Here is a 19,277-nt window from a genome sequence, read left to right as displayed (position 1 = left end):
AATGTAACCTAACTGCAATTAACAATAGTCTGTTTTAAAATGCCATTTATGGCTGATAGGAGAAGAGAACAATCTCAATATACAGGATATTCTTTTTAGTTGGCACTGCAACTACATCTTTACATCACGAGGACCAAAATAGGTGTCTCCCTTTACTGTGACTGACTTATGTTTGATACATCCTTAATGTGTTTTAAGGTTATGAAATCAAAATAAATTACTTAATTGGTTCAGCTGTTTAAAGCCTATGAGAGAGCTGGATGTCACCTGGTTCCAATGTCCCTGTAAGTCCAGGAGCTCTGGTGGAAAATGTCACCCCCACCCTAAAAGGCTTGAACCACAGGGCTGGAACTGCATGTTCACTATTGGGTTACTAGTGTTGTGGCACACACTTACTCTACAGCAGCATTTTCGGCCTGCATGAGCTAATGAATGTGTTTCAACAGGTAGTTCATGTGTAAATACAAGAAAAAATATTTCTTTAAAAAGATATGTGCACAGCATTTCTGCTTCTCATTCTTTTCTAACTCTGTTATTGCAAAGCATCTCACAAACACCACATTAAACTCACGACGTACTTAGAAAAGGTGATTATGATTCTCCTGGAGGGATCAAACAAAATAGATACATGAATCAGCAATCACCTCGGTATCTTTATTTGTGAAAAGAGCCGAACAAAGCTGGGAGGTCTGCTGTCGGAAAGACTTGACCCTGGGGCGGCAGCAATGCTGGCTGCCTCTGTGGGAGCGCTGAGCTGAGCCGTGCGAAGCAACAAAGGGAGCTGGTCCACTGAGCTGGACCACTGTGTGCCCAGATAAGCCTACCGAGCCTCACACCAACGACTGACCTACTTAAGGGACCTCTGTTCTCTGTTGTTGTTGCACCAGGGGCACACACAGATGGTCAAACTGACCACACACTCACAGATACTGTATGAAATGAGCAGCCATGGGCAGACCTGCCGTTCAGTACAGGTTGATTTAATTATCTTATCCTGTGATGGTGATAAACAGACTGTTCATGTCAGGCAAGGCAGAGAAGTTCACCTCAAGTGGTTTGAATGTGGGAAAATCACAGAGTATGGCGTCACTGGAGAAAAATATCCTCTTTCAAAGTGTTGTGCCAACACACCCCGTTCAACGTTTGAAGGGTTCAAAAATTTTCTCTATCGTTCTGGTAGGGAGGCGCAGGGTTTATGCAGTTGTCATAGCGACGCCAATGTGCCGACGCCTGGCTGCATCGGAAACGTCTGTCAGCCGACTGTGTTTTGGCCATGCAGTTACCATGGCAGCCTGTCAAGCCATTCATGTGCACTGCCACTTAAGGGGTTACCAATGAGAGACAGAGAGAGCTGAAGGAGGGTGTGTGTGTGTGTGTGTGTGTGTGTGTGTGTGTGTGTGTGTGTGAGGGGGCTGGAGGGTGTACTGCTGGGTGTTTGGACCCATTAGGCGCTAACACACACTGTTAGTTATCTATAGGCCCTGGAGTTTAAGTGCACTTTGCAGGGGGAGCTGCAAAGTGTTCTGCCGGCTACCGAGTGACAGCACTGATCACTGATATTTTGACTATTGGGGAAAGATTGGTCCACAGCACACTGTCAGCAAACACTTGTGTGTCAGTGAAGTTCATAACTCCAGGTTAGACCATGTCACTGCACATGGGAATGTGCTGAAATCCAAAAATTCTAGAGAAATGTAAAAATGGTAAAAATTGTAAAAATTCTGTCACAGACAGCTGGCAGTGCAATACATTTATGTTCAAATCTGTGCATTCTAGGATTATTTTCAGAACAGATCAAACTGTCCAATGTAACTCAAACAATGGTCGATATACGCCCTCTCAATGTTAAACACATCACAGCTTCCAATTTGAAAAATATAGGAGCATCAAGAATTCTCTGTCTAATTGTTTTGTAAATAAAGGTAAATCAGATAAGTTCCATAAAAGTATGTGGGCAATTTTGTAAATATTTGGAAAGCCAGTCATGTAAAAACATCTGAGAATCGTATAATGCTACGTCATATACAGTAGCATGGATCCTGTGTGTCTGAAAGTTTGTCAGTGCACTGTCATGTATTTGGGTTCGTTTCATCTTTACTTGTGCTTGGATCTCAGTTGGAACAAAGTGTTTGAAGTGAGTAATGTGATAAATCTGTTTTTAGTATCAATTAAAATGTAATAAATACAATGCAAACCAAAACAAAACTCTGAGTTAGACCATGAAACAATCTAACAAAGCAAACACTGGGTGATGCATACATATGTCATTACCTATAAGAGGGGCTCTTAAAGCTATGTAAACAAGAATATTGAGCAATTTTAAACTTCAGACCCTGGCTTGATTAAACAGATGGTTTTGGGCACTTGAGCCTCTGTCCTATCCCTGGGTGAAAGAAATCATTTTAAAACCAGCTGTAATAAACAGGCTGATTTAAATTCAAGAGTGCAATGCACCCCAGTGAGGAAATTTCGGGACTTAAGGGTGATGTCAGAGAGGGGTAGGAGGGGACAGGAAATAAGCTGGCAAGTGGATAAAGCCTCTGTGGGACACACTGTCCCAGTGGAATGGGGCACGGCCATTGCCATCTGCAGGGGATATACTGGCGGAAGGAAGCAGGCTGGGTGACACAGAGGGCTGGGGAGAGAGAGTGAGGGTGAGGGGTTGAGAGAAAGAGAGAGCTTAAGAGTGTGTGTATATGTGTGTGTGTGCTTTGAGTGCAATTTGAAGAACTAAGGTGACCTGAGGAAGTGCATGGGTGAAATTCCCTCTAGGTCTTAAACTCATACTGAAAATGTAACATGGCTCACACCATGAGAAGGTGCCAAACTGCTGGGATGAAAGCCGAATTAATGTTCTTATGTTAAACGTTTAATAAAAAAGGCAGAAATGAGTCACTGTGGCATTAGCCTGTAAGGACTGCCTGCCACTATATATACTGTAAGGGCTTTCATCCCAAAATAATATCCTGCATTGTAAATATTTTGCATTTCTGAAATTCAGTCACTAATTCAAAAATCCAAATGACTCTACCTTTAAAAAACAACTATTCTGTAAGCAAAGGTCTTAAAATGGATGTTGTTATAACTGTATAACTGTGCTATATGCTTTCAGTTCTTCCCAGCAGAAATTTGTCTCAGCAAGTCCCAGTTTGTCTGTTTGTCACACTCTTAGTTAGAAATCTTTCACATTTCGCTATTTCCACATGTGGGAAATAGGTAGGTATAAAGAAGTAGAAGTAGGTATAAAGAAAGGTGGGCCTATTTGTACATTATAGAATAGGGCTGAGTGGTATGGTAAAAAATAAATAAATAAGTAAAAAAACAAATCATATTGTGAATCATCATATTATGTGTTAATTTTATTCATTTTGCGATTGTGATCACAATTTTGTAGCAGGAATGATAATTTTTGCATTATAATTTTCATTTTCCCCTGAAAAAGCTATTAAAATGGTGAAGGTGTGATTTTTGTTGGGGTCTATGTCCCACAATCTTGTTTTCTTACATCTGGAGAATTTTTTTTGGCCAAGGCATCTCTGCAGCACCATAATACTTTATTTACAACACTATTTTGTTGCACATTTTAGCCTCATCAAAAAGGTTGCAGCATGTAACCAAAACCTAATACAATTGGAAAGGATAAAATGACTTGATGGCTCAGATTTATCACTATTATTAGTAGTAAAATAAGTAAAATAAACAAAATACTTTTGTTACAACAACTGACAAATGATTTTTTTTTTTTTTTTTTTTTTTACAATAAATCATTAATAAAAACATGCAATCAATACCTAGCACTCCAAAACATATACACACAATAAGTTTCTATATTAAAAGGCGATTAGATGGCTCAGTAAACAAAAGGCTGTTTTGCTGGTTTACAGTGGCATTAGTGATGCAAGACAGGGAGCAGGTTATGATTGTGCTTTTAAAAAGCTTAGTGGAAAATGGCCTTTTTGTTTGGACAGGATTCATTTGGAAAACAAGCGCATGGAGCACAAATGTGATGCCCATTCATCAGGGGTCAATCAGAGAGGGGTATCATGGGAAAATGCATGTACGCTCTGTCCCTGAATGCAGCTGATAATCCATTAAAGATGAGGCTGGTAGATGCTCAGAACAAAAAAGGAAAGAAAGATACAAACAAAACAAACAACCAACCAAAAAAAAACAAAAAAAAAAACAGTGTTCCCTCCCACAGCACAACACAGCTGATGTTCAAAAACATGCTTACAGGCAGCAGGTGCACCTCTGCCTGCAAAGGTTATTTGATAATTACATCATACTACATATGCATTACCTTATAAGTAGTATATGCACTATACAGTGGTATGCATATAGTCCTCATGTGTCCACATATAGATATATATGCCAGCTGTCATTCTAGCTTATATTAAGTCTTCAAGTCAAATCATCCACTATCGACATGATCCACTATTACAAGATCAGTACCAGAATAATAACTGTGTCTGTATTAATCATGTCCTATACCACCCAACCCAGTGATGGAAAGGTATTCAAACACACACAAAGGAAAAAAGGTGTTGGCTAATGGGGGACAGAATAAACAGCATGGAGGGAGAGTTTGGAGTGTAATCACTGTTGACAAGTGGCTTGTGGGAAGGGTGCTGTGATAAAAAAAGGGGGACAACAGAGAGAAAAAAGTGTGTGTGTGAGAGAGAGATAGATAGAGAAAGAGAGGGAGACGGAGAGAGAAAAAGCTGGGGCCAGGACAGAAACAATTCTGCAGTTCCCCTGCTGTGGACGGGGACGAGCAGGATGGCCTGGTCTGGCGGCACAATGCTTTATCTGTGAGGCTGCAGTTGGTTCCAAGCCTCCCAGTTCATCGCTGATAAACTAGCCACTATCTCAGGACACTCTGCGGCTCTGTTGTTAGAGCAAGTGGAAATAGTTTGTGCCTGAAGAGGCGTTGGTCAACAAATTTAATGCTCCTATTACACCTAGATCCTGTTGTTGTTGTAGAAGCACTTCTACAGTTAATTTATTGTGTCTTTTTCACTGCCTCTCTAATACTGAACACATATTGAGTCTTTCTGGTGCAGACGGCAGAAAGCCACCATTGTCAAGTCAGGAAAAATAGGCCAGCAAACTATTACTGGCTCAGTCTTGGATAATACACTCCCTTTTTGAATGTGTGCACTGTTTCCCCTAGAAATGTTTTAGTGGTGGGTGGTAAAGCATTGTTGACATGGGGGATTAAAGCTTCAAGTCAATTTTTTTTACAGTATACTCATAGCTGCAAGGGTGATACCAAATAATACCCCAAACAGTAATAATTAATTATCTACATCTTGCAACCTATATGCTGTCTGTTATTTCAAACTTCATGGGTTTACTACGATTTACTATGTATTTATAGGCAGACGATGATGATAATGAGGAGAGGAGAGATGAAGAGAGAGGAAACACTAAACCACAAATCACACTGTGGTGCTGACCTGGTCAATACTGGGTGCCTAGTGGGAGAAAGCATAACATCACCACTAATACAATATTGAAAGGAAATAGGACTGTCGAGAATAGTAGCAGCTTTACATGTGGGCAATATGCATCATTAAACATGGCACACACACAAACTGCACAGTTGGCCACTGCTGAGGGGTGGGGGGGCTTATGCATGTTAACAGTCCCATTAAATCCAACAAAATGGCACTGATGTGACGCTTGGGGTCTAGACACAGCACAACCTTCAAATTAGTATTTTATGGGACTGCTGGCAATCCCAGATTCAAATTATATAAATTTTATGGCAATAACTTTATGATTCTATGCTGAGATTTTTGTGGTGGGTGGCCCCATCACAGTGGTGGAAGGGACGCCCAGCACTGCGTATGGTAGGAGGAAACACTGGTGCATCATTTCTGCTCATGTATATGTGTATGAATGTGTCTGTAAGTGGAATGTTCACGTGTTTGGCGCATTGTGTATGTGTGTATATGTGGCTGTGACAGAGATAAAGGCTATTAAGGCGTAATAGCTTAAAAGCAGGGATGGAGAGTCTGGTGCTCTGCTCATCTGCTCTCCTGTGACTGTCACATAAAAGCAGGAGAAAACACTGCAGTCAGTCTCCTCAGAGCAGCAACGCTAGGTCAATACAATTAAATGAGAGAGCAATGGGACTGGCATGCTGCGGGCAGAGATACACATATGCATGTACATGTGCATCTACATCTCCACACACACACACACACACACACACACATGCACGCACATCCCTGCCATCCTGCTGCTGCAACCAGTTTGTCCAGAGAGTCACGTGCAGAGAGTGAGCTCCAGCTCCAGCCTCCTGTCAGTGCCTTGTTGCTACGGCTGCTGGTGTTGGCTGTGTCTGCACATCTGCGTGTGTGTGTGTGTGTGTGTGTCTGCGTGTGTGTGTGCGCATTAGTGCACAGATTTAAGTCACACCAAATGTCATATCAAGAGCAAACATCCATGCGCTGGCAGGCCACTGCTGAATCCAGAGCAATCTCTCTTTCTGACTCTAAGTCCTCATCTCTTCGCTGTCTTCTGACAAGTGAGCAATGCTGCAAAAATATCATCTCACTGCTTCTGTCAGTCAAACTTGTGATGCACTGTAACACACACACACACACACACACACACACACACACACACACACACACACACCCATCATGCCTGTCCAGTTCTCAAAAGTTTTTGACAGTGACTTCCCCTAAAATCGTCATCACCATCATCATCATCATCATCATCACTATCATTTAAGATTTTATACAAGTAGTCACTAACTCTATATTTGATTTATCTTGATGCAATCTTATTGTAGAAGAATGACATTAGTACTATGATGACTCAGTGTTGTTGCAGGTGCATGAAACAACAAAAAAAGTCTGAGATTTTCTGCACAATGACTCAAATTTGCTTCTTGTCCCTAGGAACATTAGGAGCCATCTATATGCAAATCTTGATTGCAATTGGTCAGAACAAATGTTCTGACCAATATCACTAGACTATAATGTGGTAAGAATTAGTGACTTTACACAATTGAAAAAGGTGCACAGCCTGGTAGTATCACTGGCCAACTACTGGAACCCTGCAAGTACCTGGTTGACAGTGTATGTCTATCTTTAGTGCACAGTAGGTTAGTGTAGATAAGCCACTGTATCCAGTGCCAGCTGTCTTTAAGGCTCAGGACAACAAACGCTCTGATTGAGGTATTGATTGATGGAATGACCCGGAGGTCACCATGTTTTGCCTACGTGGCACATTCACCCTGGGAGAACAGAGGAGTAAAATGAACTCTCATCATGATCGTTTGCTCCTTGATTGATTTTTTTGTCCCTTCTCCAACCTGGTTTCAAACTGAGCTGAGGGGGAAGCTTTTGCAATTACTAAGACCAGCATCCATGGTAGTAACTGTTTCAAATCCTCCTTATTCGCATTCCTGAATAAGCCACAAAAAGCTGTAAATATAAAAGCAAAACACAAAAGGAGGACACGGATGGGTCCATATTCATACATGTACAGCTCTGTGTACATGCAAGCTATTTAGTAAACAACATTATATAAGAGGATGGTGCATAAACTATAGGCAGCCAGGCAGCCAGACGGACAGACAGGTCACCTCCATGTATAGGAGATGGGATGCTAACAGATGGCTTGTCAGTGTAAGGTGAACTGTGCCTGCCAGGGCGCTGCACACAGATTAGGTGACGACAGACTCATGTTTAACCATGTTCCTGTGATTCAGAACACACAGATAGACACAGAAGACTCAGACACACAGTAACAGGGCGATGCATTACCCTATGGGCACTCAATCTTATTAATTTTATGAAGCCCCCGAAAGAAATTTATGGTTTACAATCTATGGAAACAAGACAGGGGGATTAAGTCACGGATTTAAGAGGTACAGAAGCAACCAAGGAAGAGAGAGAAAGGAAAGAAAGATGGATGGAGTGAGAGTCGCAGAGAGAGGAAGAACAAGGAAGGGGAGAGGTCCTGATGAAAGTGAGAAGTGAGGAAGCGGGATGCACGTTGCCGAAACTGCTCCCCCTCTAGTTTTTTTTCCTCCTGCAGTGCTCTGTAATTCGTCTCTAAAAATATCCAGCAAAGGGAGGAGGAGGAGCATAAACAAACACAACGGGAGGAGAGGAGAGACAGAGGGAAGGAGGAACAGTGCACCAAGAGAGAGACAGAGAGAAAGACAGTGACAGTAGATGTGGACAGAGAGGAGAGAGAGGGACAGGCAGAGAGAAAGGGAGACATATTGTAGTGATAAAGGCGAAAAGGAAAAGTGAGAGCAGTGCCATCTGCATGTCGATGCGGATGTGTGTCTGCATGTATGAGTGTGAGTGAACAAGAGAGCAAGAAAACAAGAGGAAGAGAGTGAGAGTGAGAGCTGGTGAAAGAGGGGAGACAGAGACAGAGAGAGAGAGAGAGCATGTGCCTGCTCTCTTCCAGGCTGCCACGTGACGGTTCTCCTCTGCTGCTTTGCTTGCACAGAGCCAGCCGGAGGGGAGCAGGATGGGGTCGCCACAGCCACAGCAAAACACCAACAAAAACAAAAAAACAAAACTGCTGGGCATTCATACACGCTCTGGTCACGACTTCACCAGTGTCCTAGCTTTCATATTACGCTGGTATGAGATCAGACATTTTTTGGAGATTTGCACAGATAAAGACAGATAAAAAGGTCAGGGAGACATACACTCACGTCACGTTTGCCCTTCTCAATATGTTCCCTCTAGAAAAAAAGAATCACAGGTACAGATTTTTGACTCTGTCCAGCCTTGCCACGCAAGTATGTCGTCTTATTACTACATACGTCACAGTCACAGAAAAACAGTGACACACATGTAGCCCCTGGCTGGGGGTGTGCTACATGGTAGCCTCATGGCTTAACCAGCCTCCTGGTAAACACACACACACACACACACACACACAGTCACAGAGACCTACAGAAAACCAGCAGACAGGAGAACAGACAGAGCCTAGATTTGTTCATTCTGAATGCATTTGCTTTAATCAAAGGACAGACACACATACACACACGGACACATCATTTGCTCTTTTCAGCCTTACCAGGCAAGCTTGAAGCCTTTCATTAGTACGGCAAGGAGAGTCTGATGTCCATAGCGTGTTCTGGGCGCTGGGCTGCCCGCTCACACCGCTGCATGCTGGCCGACAGCTCGCCAAAACCTCACCTCCCATACACAGAGCAGGAGAGATGCACCGAGAGGAAGAGGGGAGGAGTGCACACAGTGAGAGACAGACAGATGGATGGACGTGTGAGCCGCTCTGAGCAAAGTCCGTGATGAGGATAAGGGTCCGTTTCGATCCTGTGCTCTTTCCCCTCGCTCCGATTGAGGTGCCGCAGTGCCGAGTTCTTGTGCCAGAAACTCACATCTCCCTTGCGGCTTTGGTTCCTCAGCTTTTCCAAAAGAGAGAGGGCAGGTCACCCCTCTCAATATTCAGCAACACAAGCTACGCAGCAGAACGAGCAGGATTAGCAGTTGCAGACAAATGCCAACGTAGCTTGTCACTACTTCCTCCTAACTCTGTGCCCTTTTCTCTCAAACGCTCACACTCTGACAGCTTCTGTTTGCTTGCTCTCACACACACACACACACACACACACACGCTCTCTCTTTCTCTCTCTCTCTCTCTCTCTCAGCCCCCGCTGCGGATGGAAGCTGCACTTGCCGGTCGCACAGTGAGCAAGCGCAGGCTCTGTATCCGCCTCCCTTACCCTCCCTCCCTCCTGCTCTCTCTCCTCCTATTCCCTAGATGGCTCTGTTTCGCTATCTCTTTCTAGCATGAACCTGTCTGGCCCAGGGTTGAGGGCGAGCAGAGGTCGTGGCCACTAGCCTTAACATCCTGAGTGGACTGACGTCTCAGTGGAGGTGCTGGCCTTTTCACCCAACCCCCTCTCTGTCCACGGCAGTGTGGATGAGAAGGGTATTAAGGCGGATTTTAAGGGGGGACCTGTTGCTGTTCTTTCTTCTCTTACTGGACTCAAGCCCTGATCAGTGTCAGCAATTAGCCCAGTTAATCTCTTCATGCCGGGACTGTACTGGGGTACTCCTTGTCTGTGCATTTGTTTGTAACTGTGTATTGTGTCAATGTGTTATGCATACAGAACGAATCAGACAGGGGACATTTTGGTGATTCAGCTGGCTCAGTAGTTAGTTGTGCTCCATGTAACTGCAGCATCCTGGTCTGGAACATGGACAAAAACAAATATCACAGTATCTTTGACCAAATACTGACACTGTGATGATATCAAATGAATGAAAATTTCCACACTAGAAATATTTGATAAAAAATAATGAGTAATGTGGATAGGATGACCCAGCAGGTTGGGGCAAATAATAAAACGCCTAAAAGTTCAGCCAGTTGCATTTCTTTAACGCAACACAGTCTTTAAATCCAGGAAAACACAACACTTAGGCCATATCATGGTATTATGACATCCAAAAACCCAGAAGATATCTAGTCTCACATAACAATCATTATACTGTTATATCAATTCTCACTCAACTGTTAACTCATAACAGAAATGCCATAAAAAATAATATTTCAACAACTACAGTGAATCAGACACTATATGCCATCACCATGACTACATTTCAACCACAGGCCAACTCTCACACCGTAAACCCTTTAGTCTGACAGAAGTAGGACTAGGTGCCTAATCTCTTCCCCTGACAACAGAAGGGCAGAAAGGTCACAGAGCAATCTACCATTCACTTTAATGGCAGCTGTCAACAAACACAATAGTTCACTTGATCACAGAGGCTGGGGCAGGGTGCAGCACATTCTTCCCGTTTAATCTTCTTAAAGAACTGCACGCAAATTACACCTCATTAGAGGTGGCTAATACTATGGCTAATGCAAAACACTCCCCACCAACACAAGTGATAGGTGGGCTGGCCTTGCCAGATACTGCAATACCAGGTTGTTGGCAACAAATGCATAAAAAGATTACATGCAATTATACCTTCTTGGGGTGATTAAGAAACAGGGACTAAAGACGATACGCCACACAATGCTGATTCAACAACAAAGAATAAACAGCTTTTTATTTCATAGAAAAAACAGAATAAATCAATGCCATATATAATGATACATACACTACAGAACAATCAGTGTCTGTGCTACCACAAAGCCACACTAGGACGCACAGGCGTTACTCACTGCATGTTTCTATGTATTACTGATGGAATGAAAAACTGAAACTGAAATTGCAGGGGTGAAGAGAGAAAGCTGTAAGTGTTAGATCATGGTGACGCTCCGATGACCGCGGTGATCCTGGGATGGCATTTAGAGTCCCAGGAGCACTTCAGCTAGTTACTGAGCTTAGCCTGCTGAGTCACTGAGCCTCATTCACTCACTCTGCTCTCTTAAATGCAGATGGGGCCAGTGGGTGAGTGACAGAGAGAGAGGGAGGGAGAGAGAGAGAAAAAGAGAGAGAGAGAGAGAGAGAGAGAGAGAGAGAGAGAGAGAGATTTAGCTTACTGTGATGAAGACTTCTCTTAAAATGAGCCAGCCCCTAAAAACCAGCTCCTAAAAAGCAGCACACCAGACCAAACTATGATTAGTATTATGTAGTATTATGATGTAGAAGTCTCACTGGGATAGGGATCAGTGCATCTCTCACTGCTGAGCCACGGGGCAGGCAAGGACAGGCAGCAGGACACACTGTGTCTCTCTTGATAGACAGCCCAGTCGCTCCCCATGGGAGAGACTGCAAATGTGGAAGGACTGCAGGGGAACAGAGGTGAGGAAAAGAGTGTAGAGGAGGCTGTGAGACTGATCTAATCCCTTTCCAGGGTGAAGGAGTGATTGTCACAGCCCCAGCTTCACTCAGGCAAGGAGACTGTACGTTATCATCTGGGGGCGGCCCAGTCAAGGCCTGCGAACTGCTTTCACCCCAAACAAAAACAGAACAAAACCTACAATGGTAATGATTCTGTGAATCCCAGGGCACTTCATGGAAAGCTGCACAATTTTGGGTCATGTGATGTCACCTGAGAGTTTTACTCTCAAGCTGGACAACTTCACCCCTCTACCCTGTTGATGCATCAACAGGGAAACATTGTTCATTTTTGTCGGTGCACTGCACCAGGTCAGAGAAAGGAGTCACAATGTTATATCTTTAATATATTAGCCCTACCCTCTCAATTAAACCTTCATATCATAAAAACTTTAATATTTTTTATCTCAGCTTGAATGTACATAACCACATGCCATTTTCTGAAAAAGGGCAACATACCTGCAAGATATCAGAGCAGACCCTACCCTGATTTTTCAAAGAATGCAGTCTCTAAATCGGTTTACTCCGGCTTCATTACATCACTCAGCCCTGCGCTGCACTTTGTTTATTTCAAACCAACCCAACCCACTGGGAAAAGAGGACACCAGCTCCTGCATATGGCTAAGATGTGTTTTGTAACTGGGATAATACAGCTAATCTCACAAAAAACACACTCAAGACACATTCAGAGGTGGATTTAGCCACATCTGAGCTTTTTGTTTCTACTCTTTGCCACCCCCTCTCACTGCCTCAGGTCTTCCTCATCCCTCCACCTCTCTGTACCCACCTCCCGTCTCAGCACTATGGGGAGCAGAGCTTTCTGCCGCTCTGCTCCCCAACTCTGGAACTCACTCCCATCAGACATCCGAAACATCGACTCTCTTCCTCTGTTCAAATCCAGACTCAAAACTCACCTGTTCAAGATAGCCTACTCTCTGTAACTGCTTTGTTCCATTTTGTTTTGTTCCATTTTTGTTTTATCTTTGTAAAGTGTCCTTGAGTGTCGAGAAAGGCGCTTATAAATAACATGTATTATTATTATTATTACTCTCTCAAGACTTTGCTTTATGTGTTTTGACTTGTTTGTTTAATATGTGTTTGTGTTCTTGCTTCCTTTGGCTCTGCTGAGGAGAAGCAGCTAGAAGGATTGTGGTGCTGAATGGACAGCTCCTCTGAAGAAGAGTCAACCACTGTTCCAGTCAGATGTTTCTCTCTGACACCCCCTGCTGACCAGCTACCTGGTGGAAAACTGAGCATCACTGTTTCACTTATTATTACAAGAAGAACTGAAACACTGGTATCTCTGCCATCGAGTGCCACAGAATTTGTTCCATACTGCTGTGAAAACGCACTTGTTTGTGCTCTATATAGAGGATATTCAAAGGAAAAAGCTTCATTCTCTGGTTTTGGTTAAAGATGCTTTAGCAGATAAAAAACAACAGCTAGAATTTCCATTGTATTTCATCCAGTGTCTGATATCGTTGAAGCTTCTCAACAAAGAGTAGTCACCATTATACAAGTCAGCGAGACAACACTCGTGACTTCTGTATCAGCATCTATTTTAGCATGCCCTGAGCCTTAATCTGTCCTGGAGTTTTTTCATTTATTTCTAAGAATAGTAGTGGCAGATAATCTGGATTAATTCCTGTACACTACTTTGTGGCACTGGATGGGGCAGCTGACAGCTCTTGCATTATGCCTGGTGGCCCGTTGTTACTCTCTAACAGTATAGATAACGCTCACACTGTTCAGCCTTGACGTGGATAAATCCCATAGATTGATCTTCGCCATCTAATCAGGGAGGGAAATGGCTGATCACGTGACTTGCTGGTTGTCACATTTGTTTATTGTTATACTGACCATGTCAGATAATCCAAAGCCTCAAGGCCACAGAGGGGAGACAGAGTGCAGCAATGCATTCATTGCCTATGTACACACACACGTGTGTGTGTGTATGTGTGTGTGTGTGTGTGTGTGTGTGTGTGTGGTATATACTGTATGCATACTCAAAATAGATCACAACGAATATATCCAGAGAGGAACACCCTGCAGTCTAAATACAGTTAGATTACTATCTAGCATAAAGAGAGAAGCTGTTGGAGAGACTTTATTTTATATATGAATTTAATTTATTTATCTAGGTCAAGTAAGAATTGCAATTATAGGCATGAAAAAGCTATTTTTGAATGGCAAATGGACAGAGAACATAGGCAGCAGATTAGACAGTAAAATATGAAGCATCAGATAGGAAACTGTAGAGAAGAGTAGCAGGGCAGACCAGATGCAATCATGGGGCAATAACACCTAGCAGGAAGTGACACAGTAACAAGTCTGGGTAAATTTAACACCCGACCATGTCAAGGACTAAATGAACAGGTACTACACAGACAGCTAAGATCGAGGAAAACACACAAGCAACCAGTGAAGAGCAGTGAAAAAGAGAGTGATAATATGACATAATATGTTTGATAGCAGAATGAGGAACACTGTGAGGGATATCACGTCCAATATCAGATCATCCCAAAAGTGATAAAGTGGGATACAGCTGGCCTTTGGTGGGGCTGTCACATGCGCCATAAATAAAAGAACAAAGTGCTGCACGTGCTGACATTAAAGCACTCATTAAATAAATAAATATATAAATAACTCTTCCATTTCCTGTTTCTGCTGCAGCAAGCAGGATGAAAATAGACTTAGGTTTCTTTTTCCATAAAATCTCCAACACACACCATTAATTACTAAACAAAGAGAAGCAAGAGGGAGGAGCGAGAGGAAGAGAGATAGAGATGAGGAAAAGTTTGAAATTATTTCTATTAACTTAATGTTTTTCACCCTGTTCACCTTGGGTTTATAGTAACAGATATAATTCTTACATGACTATTCTTATCACCTAAATCTTGATTTTACCTATGACTGATTTAGCCGCTGAGATCAGGCCATCTCTCACATAATCAGAATATCTGGATGGATATCTTGCTTTAGGAGAATGACATTTCTTTCAGAAAATAACGATGTTGGAAAAATTGTGAGGTACTGCGATTTGTGCCAGCAAGAACCGTACGAGACGTCTTTGTGTTTTTCCACCTTACACTGAAGGTCTTGTTGTTATACAGTACATCAGTGACTCATCACATCTATGACCCTGAGCTCCTCGAATACACAGCTGCTCTGTTCCAAGAAATGATGTCACGACATGGGGAGATCAGGTTCTGCTGCCACCACATCTAGTCAGCATCCAGTAGTATACATTATACAGAAATGCTACTGTGTGACTCCACTGCTGACACTGCCGTCTAGGGACAGAAATGTCAAAGAAATGTCACTGTAGGGGGGCTGTCAAGTACACCCACCGTGCTGGAACTTTTTCAGTTGCTTTTGGTCATTTTAGTGACATTTTAGCACTGCAGCAAAGCCAAAAAATATACAATCTCAGTGCAAACTTCTGGAACACCAGTCCTTTTAAGATAATCTGTCTCTTCATTGCCTCAAGGCTTTAAAATTCCACTATAACTTGTCTAAGCCAAAAATGTACGTTATCAATCCATTTCATGTAAAGTTACAAATGTGTGCACTTTGGTTAGCATATTTTGAAGATTAGGACTGTAGACAAATGATGACAGCCTGTGCTAATATGTAATTTATAGAAATTACTATATGTGCAAACTGCATAAAAATATATCTCATGCAAAAATTACACTACAAATGTAGTGTAAAGGCAAAACACCCCTTTTCTGACTTACCCGGACTAAGACAAGATGTTCAATAGCATTTGCACCTCTGTATGTCCAGTGGTTCAGTTCCTATAGGTAGCATTTCATGTTAGCTTAGCATAAAGACTTGCAGTCTGTGGGAGTCATTACCCTAGCTCCGAGATACAGAGTATTTTGCCCAAAATGTTGGAGAATTCCTTTAAATGAAAGCTAAAGAAAAGTCTACACCGTTGAATTTGACATGAGAATATTCTAAACTGGTCTCTCATTACCTCTATGCAATACCGACTTCTTGCACAAACAAACACAAGCTACTACCAGAAGTATTGTTTTAGAATAAGCATCGGTTTAAAATTATTTAAACCCATATGACTGTCAAACAGAAAAAAAAACACAACCCCGTGACACCAAGCCCTGCCCCTGATTGTTCATAATTACATAACTGCATAATGCCTGCTCAGTCCTCACAGAATTATAAAATAGCTCCACACGACCCCATCATCTGTGAGCGTGAAAGACCATCGTGTGGAAGCCAGCATGGTGAGATATGCAGTGGCTGAGGGGCTGTTCACTATTCGTAACACTCAAACACTCTGCGGGTAAAACAAGAGCCCCATCTGTGTCCTTATGCTCTGTCCTTAGTGGAACCTTTTTGTTTAGCCTTTATTTAACCAGAGTGTTTGATTAAAACACTGTCTAGCTTGGTAGTAACTGTGCAGATGAGACTGTCTAAACTGTGTGTGTCTGTTCAGCTTCTTTCCTCTGTATCATTTAGGTGCCACTGCTGTTCACACACTTGCATGCTCTGAGGCGAAGGCCAGGGGGTGAAGTGAGGAAAACTATTTTTATAATAGGACTCTGGCCACAGAGCGGTTCTGGGATAAAGGATTTGGGAGGATAGAAGGGACTGAATGGAGGGGTATTGACTGACCCCCCATGCAACCCATCCACCAAGTGAGTCAGTGCTGTTGCCATAGCTACGACCCTGCCATCATCAAAGTCAGCAGTGGTCGAGCCTGCTGGCTCAGGGCTGCATGTGGACCTTGCCTGCTGTTTTCAGTCAAACACTCAAGAAAATACAATGGCAGATCCCCACACACATGCATTTAGATTTACTTCTCATTGGTTGCTATGCTATTACCACCCACAAAGCATTCAAGAACAGCACTTGAGCTATTTTGAGCCCGACAAATGATCTACGTCACACATGGTGACAAAGCAAGATCACCTAGCAAGGCCTCAGGTTTTGAGCCACCTAAACTTTGCATTGATGAAATCTGCGGAGACGGTGTTTTATATCGTCGCAAACAACCCACTGCTTTTTGCCACACAAATTCTGCATCATGGAAAGTGAGAACTTTCATCAACAAGGTCACATACCACTCAGAGGCAGGTTACAACGTCCTCAAATAAAATGACAACCAACAACAACGCACCATAGCTCTGCATTACATAATCCCTGAGGTAGGTGTAATAGGTCTAATTCAAGTTTGCACTAACAAAGTCGAGTGAAACGAGACAGACGCACAACAGTCGATCATGGCAGCACACTGCATCAGAGGTTTGGGTTTGTTCAGCTTCATTACTTAACTTGGCATAAAATACACAGAGTTAAAGTGTTATATTGATTTCACTCCTTTACTCTGCCTTAGTGTCTGACAGTCATATGCTGCAAAAGCATGAAACTGGCCATTAACCAAAAGGTTGAAGGACTTATTCCTGGCACTGACACTGAGTGTGCATTCAAGCTGCAAGCAGGGGATTTGAGGGTTGCAGATATTACACTCTCTCTGCGACACCCACTATCTCTAGCAAACAAATTTAACCCCAAACTGCACCTTGAGTAAAATGCCAATCAGAGTCTACATATCCATTTTCAAACCCACAAGTCATAAATGTACTAGATAACTGCACTAACAATTTAGCTTGTTTATCTTCTCCTGCTTATGATGTTTTTGTCTGCTTGACTCTTGCATACAATGCTGTCAGAGTATGAAATAACATGTATTTCTAACTTTACTGATTCTGGGTTTTAATTTTGTTGTTGTTGTTGTTGCGTTATAGATCTAGCAGTGGCAGTGTATACCTGGCTTTTGTACAGCCTGACTCGGGCCTCAAAGGTCATGTCATAGCCCAGGTGACTTGTGTCCCCATATTACTGCATGTTACCCCTCCCCCACACCCACCCTCTTGTACTTATGCTGAGCACAATGCGGACAGTGGCCTTGTGCACCACAGGTTGCAGTGAAAAAAACAGATGCTGCAGCAACTTCGGTCCTGGATCTCACACTGTGGGAAATATGAGAGCTAGAGGATGTGCGGAGGAGGTGGATGAGCCTGGGGTATTCATTTATACCCAATAGGAAGAGCTCCCTCTTTTGGTGGGCTTGAGTGTGGCAATGTCAGAGGTGATGAGTCAAGCAGGGAATGTAAAACAATAATGAATGTACATGACAGTTGTTTTTAAGTCCTTATTTGAAAGGCAAATTGGCTGAATTTGTATGTAGAATAAAATATGTAACAATCCGTGTTGATTCTAGCCAAAATGATATGAAGAAGGTGTAAACTGCCATATTCTGTAAGACTGCTTGTGTGTGGTGTGTCTGTTGCTTGTTGAGTTGTATCCTACCTTTGAGGTCTCCATATCAGTTTCTTCCACTTCCTCTGCTTGGCCTATCAGTGAAGGCAGAGAAGAGTAAATGAGAGGTTTTTGAAGATTTTCTTCTTTCATTACTTGTCATGTTTCCAGGTGAATGTGGATGTTGACTGATCATGTCGTAAGAATTAATAAAAAGTCCACACTGTTGAGGTACTTCAACAAAACCCCTCATCATACTGTTAGCTCAAATTATGTTTGATGGGATCTAAGGAACAAACAAAACAAAACAAAATCAATTTTAGCCCGTGTAACTTTTCCAATGAAAAATGAAGACATACGCTTATCCAAGGATAAGGAACTGCTGGCTATCAAATGTAAACATCCCACATCCCACTTTATACCCATTAAACTGTATGGTTTGTTGTGGATTTCTATAGTTGGTTGAGATTTCATTCTCCTGTCCTGTTGCAGTTATTTGGTGAGTTCATATAGCATTGCTCTCACCTTTCCAAACAAACCAAACTGGAGTAATATGTTTGAGGAGTTTGAAGAAGATTTGCTCTTGCTTGGTGTGAACACGCCCAAAACTGAGGCATGTTGTATAAATGTTGTGGTACTCCTTGTAAGCTATAATCCAGGCAAGTTAAAACAAATACTACAAATTATTTGTGGCTATGATTTGACTTATGACTATTTGTGTGCGTGTGTGTATGTGTGGTGTGTATGTAATGTAAAGTGTAATGGGGCTTGCACAGCGCAGTCTCTTCCCTCCTGCTGCCGCCGCCAGTGACTCAACGTGGAGCGCCCACATCCACCATGAATCACTGTAATCAGACGCCCTCAACCACTCCTCCACCTATTCAATCAATTCATACTGTACTCTCTGCAGCACATGACAATGCATTTGCTCCTCCAGTCAGAGCCACTACTTCCCACTCCTTTAACCCTGGGTGTGTTTCCAATTGAAAAGTTTCTTTTGGCTAGACGACACCTCCTGGAGATGCTCTGCTTGCCACTGAGATAATTAAGTGTAATTGTTTCTCTCTCAGAGAAATTTACAGTTGAAACTAAAGAGCATTAAATGATTGATTTCGCATTGTTCTACCAACTGTCTATGCTGTGTTGTTAATAAATGCAAAATAAACACAGTATCAAAATCTTTAAGTAACAT

The 19,277-nt window shown here is 42.6% G+C and overlaps 1 protein-coding gene across 1 annotated transcript in view; it reads right to left on the bottom strand.

Annotated features, from left to right (window-relative positions):
• LOC115369905 (protein Aster-B) overlaps positions 1–18,176 on the bottom strand; it is a 56,175-nt gene extending 37,999 nt beyond the window's left edge. The window contains exon 1 of the mRNA XM_030066631.1: positions 18,137–18,176. The gene's annotated coding sequence lies outside the window, so the exon portion shown is untranslated. The remainder of the gene's footprint in view (positions 1–18,136) is intronic.
• Between the last annotated feature and the right edge of the window lie 1,101 nt (positions 18,177–19,277).

Source organism: Myripristis murdjan, chromosome 13, assembly GCF_902150065.1.
Source record: "Myripristis murdjan chromosome 13, fMyrMur1.1, whole genome shotgun sequence".
In the NCBI taxonomy this organism is placed as follows: domain Eukaryota; kingdom Metazoa; phylum Chordata; class Actinopteri; order Holocentriformes; family Holocentridae; genus Myripristis; species Myripristis murdjan.
This window is presented reverse-complemented; position numbering and strand designations above follow the sequence as displayed.